Here is a 4,363-nt window from a genome sequence, read left to right as displayed (position 1 = left end):
TTTTATTTGGTTATCCCAGAAACTTGCATCTTTTTGGATCTACTTTCAAGTTCCAACAGTGTCTTCTATATATAAGTAAGTTTTGTACTCTTATACCTTATAACACTTGTGGACACATTGTACCAGTGGCCTTGTTAGGGGCAATATGCTTTCATTCTATTCTACACTGAATTTAGTCTTGCCAATAATGCTTTTGAATTTAACAGTTTCTATTGCAAAAAAAGTGTACAGCGTATGTTCAGAGTATCGCCATAAATTAATCACAAGTTATTCTACAATAGAATAGTTATATGATGGATGAAAAATATCGCTTCTGTTAAACTGAGCAAAGTATGTATTTAACTTGGATATAAGTCAACAATTTTTTTATGTAAAGAGTGCATTTATTGTTAGCTCAGTTTTTCTGATCGCTCGATGTCCTGCGTCTGGCGTCCGTCAACATTTAGCTTGTGTATGCGATAGAGGCTGTATTTTTCAACTGATCTTCATGAAATATGGTCAGAATGATAACCTTGATGAAATCTAGGCCGAGTTCGAAAATGGGTCATCTGGGGTCAAAAACTAGGTCACTAGGTCAAATCAAGGAAAAACCTTGTGTATGCGATAGAGGCTGTATTTTTCAATTGATCTTCATGAATTTTAGTCAGAATGATAACATTGATGAAATCTAGGCCGGGTTCAAAAATGGGTCATCTGGGGTCAAAAACTAGGTCACTAGGCCAACTCGAAAAAAAAAACCTTGTGTGCAATAGAGGCTGTATTTTTCAACAGATCTTCATAAAATTTTGTCAGAATGATAACCTTGATAAAGTCTAGGCCAACTTTGAAAATGGGTCATCTGGGGTCAAAAACTAGGTCACTAGGTCAAATCAAAGAAAAACCTTGTGTATGCGATAGAGGCTGTATTTTTCAATTGATCTTCATGAATTTTGGTCAGAATGATTGCTTTGATAAAATCTAGGGCAGGTTGAAATATTGGTCATCTGGGGCCAAAAAGTAGGTCACTAGGTCAAATCAAAGAAAAACCTTGTGTATGCGATAGAGGCTGTATTTTTCAATTGATCTTCATGAAATACTGTCAGTATGATTGCCTTGATGAAATCTAGGTCAAATTTGAATATGGGTCATCTGTGGTCAAAAAGTAGGTCACTAGGTCAACTCTGTGTATGCGATAGAAGCTGTATTGTTCAATTGATCTTCATGAAATTTTGTCAGTATGTTTGCCTAGGTCAAACATGTTTACACTGTTATAGTTACACTGTTATATAGTGTGTTTCTCGGGTGAGCGACCTAGGGCCATCTTGGCCCTCTTGTTACCTATTCATAACGTATAAAAATAAACCTTAGTGATTGTCAATAGCTAGTTACAGTCTAGACAAAGGGGTCCTCTTCACAATAATCAGTTTTCTATTGAAAAAAATGGCACAACTATAATGATATTTTATGGTAAGGTTTTAATAAAGGCTGTGAACAGATTTGTCATTAGTGTAAGTAGGAGTTTATTAGGATTTTGCTAACAAGCAAAGAAATTGGGTTATAGAAGTAAATTGAATTAGCTGTGTAACCAATTAGAGAACTTTTTCTTGAAAAATATAGATATGTAAGATCAGGTGGAAATGAGATTCATTAATTGGTTTAGGGGAATGATCATCTATTTAAGCAATTGGATGCTATTGTATTAAGATACGTTTTAATGGCCGTTCAGCTCAAATTAATAGTCAGTTATTCTCAGTTTGTTTGTCAAGCCCCTGGTTTAAAGCATGATGAAAATTACCTACTTTAATAACCTCTTTTGAACTCCTACCATAGAAAACCACATTCTATGTTGCTAGGTAATACTCCCTAGACTTATGGTTGCAGTAGGAGCTGAAGTGTATGTGGTGGGAGTTTCATTTGTAAGACAATAATGAAGGAAAGTGATGGCAATCTGAGCAGTGATTTTTCCTTTAAAAAACATCTTTTGATGCATCTGTTGGGTAAAGTGGATGAAATTGTTTCCGTGTGGATTTGATTTGATGTAAAGTAATATTACAAAATGCTTTCTTTGATATTATCATTTGATAGATTAGATCATACGGAAATATGTAAATTGATGGTAAAAAAAAAATATCCAGATAACCTATCATTATTGTTAGTGAACTTAAGCAGTTTAGTCTTTTAATAGGATATTGTTATCAGAGTGTGAATAATACATGTATGGTCAACATTGAAACCTGAATATAGTGACTTTGAGATCAGGGTGGGTCATCTAAGGCATGGAATATAAAACAAAGTTGAAGTAACTTGAAATTATATGATGTTACTTAGAAACTACCTGTTCAAGAAGTTCTGTTACCACAACTCACAGTGACACCTCGTCCTATTTGAAGAATAAGTAGAGCTGTTCTATTTACCATGGTGTTGGTGTCACATCTTGGTTAAGTTTTTTATACCAGTCCACACTTTGACAAAACCTTTCGATGTATGGCTTTGAAACTTTAAACGCTTGTATCTTGTATAGCATAACCATATCCAGTTTTAGGCAAGAGTACGTAACTCTATCAAGCATTTTGTCTGAATTATAGCCCCTTTTTAGATTAGAAATCTTGGTCAGGTTTTTCGTACCAAGTCATATTTTGTGTAAAATGTTTGACATATGGCTTTGAAACTTTGACCACATATTTACCATCATAGTCTCCATATGTAGACAAGACTACATAACTAGTACAAGGAATTTGGCTCAGTTATGGCCCTTTTTGACATCGAAATTTGTTAATAATAACAATAAGTTACACATTGCCTTATGCAAGACTTGTCCAGTTCCACAAGTACAGGTACATTGTCTTATCTATCTGAAAATCTCTGGTTATATTTTGACCCCATACTTACATCAGTTCTTTGAATAGTCGAGCGTGCTGTCAACAGACAGCTATTGTTTTCTTATTTTGTCCTCAATTTTCTGAATGTAGGCGCAATACCAGCAAATTACATGTTTGTTTAAAGTCAGAATAGATTGTAAGAGACAAGGGGGGTGCAAGTAGATGAATACACATTCACTATTAAAGTGTATGCAAATAAATCATTTATTATATGTAATATCTTCATTGATCAGAAATAAGGAAAATGTTTTTTTCATTTGTTCTACTTATTGTCGGGCTGTATTAATTTCCATTCTTTATGTTATGTTGTAAATTGACACCAAGGCAATATAGGTTTCACTTTTCTGGATATTGTACACTTAGTATATTACTGTAGTATGTCTGAGGTTATTTTTCACTGTTTTTGAATGTCATGGGGTTTCATGAATTTTCTGATCTTATTTCTCGAATTACATTAGTTGTTATTATGGGGGTTTTTTTACGAATTTTTTGAATGTTGGCAGATTACTGCAGATAAGGGAAATAATGGTTTTAAACTTGGTTAATGTAGCATAGACAATATTGTCATTACTGGATTTGAGATTTCAAAGAATTAGAAAGAAATCAATATTTTGGGGTGGTTTTTTTTTTACATTTTATTGAAAAATAGTGAATTTCTGTAGTCAGTAATGCAAATAAAACATGATTGTAGTTCCTTAGAACATCTGCTTTCCTGACCATTTGAATGAGTCATTTTTTTGGACAAAATGCTATCATGGACTTACTTGAAAGGTTTGGAAATATTTTCTGGTGTTTTTGTCCTGTATTTGACTGTTTTCTTCATTTTTGTTTTTGTGTGAATCTGTTTTATAGTGTCACCTAGAATTTCACAATATTTATTCATTTAGTTATCATTAGTGTGGGGTTTTAAAACATTTATCTGAGGTTGGTACTTTTGACAGGGAGTTAACGTTTTAAAGTTCTATATTGCTTTTAATTTATGTTTAAAATAACAAAGCACCTGCCCAAATAGAGAATATTCATAAATATGTCTTTAGAAAAGCACTACTTTCAATACTGCACATGAATTTATAGTCAGAGCTATAAAGGGAGGTGATTAAAAACAGTGAATTCAGTAATACTTTTCAAATATTTATATCAACTATGCCATTATGACCCTTTAAGTCACTATTATGTAGCAGCTATGTTTGACATATTGACAAGGATGAACTTTAATGAGGCAAAGGACTGTAAATGACTTCAAAGTTTCCTTATTACTTGTTTAAGATTCAACAAATGTTGGTTTATGAGGGTATTTAGACACTATAGATATTTTTCAGTGAGTATATCTGTAATAAATGTCAGTAATGATAAACTGCTTATGTTTTGTTCAAGGAGCAATACCAACTAGTCATTTGGACTTAAACAATGTAAATTATACGGATTAGTCATGTATCAATGAAAGTAGTCCGTACTGGCTTCAGAAGGAGGATAAGTGATATGTTAAATACAATATTTTAGACAAC

The sequence above is a fragment of the Mercenaria mercenaria genome, chromosome 6 (assembly GCF_021730395.1).
Source record: "Mercenaria mercenaria strain notata chromosome 6, MADL_Memer_1, whole genome shotgun sequence".
NCBI classification, from domain to species: Eukaryota; Metazoa; Mollusca; class Bivalvia; order Venerida; family Veneridae; genus Mercenaria; species Mercenaria mercenaria.
Note: the sequence above shows the minus strand (reverse complement) of the source record.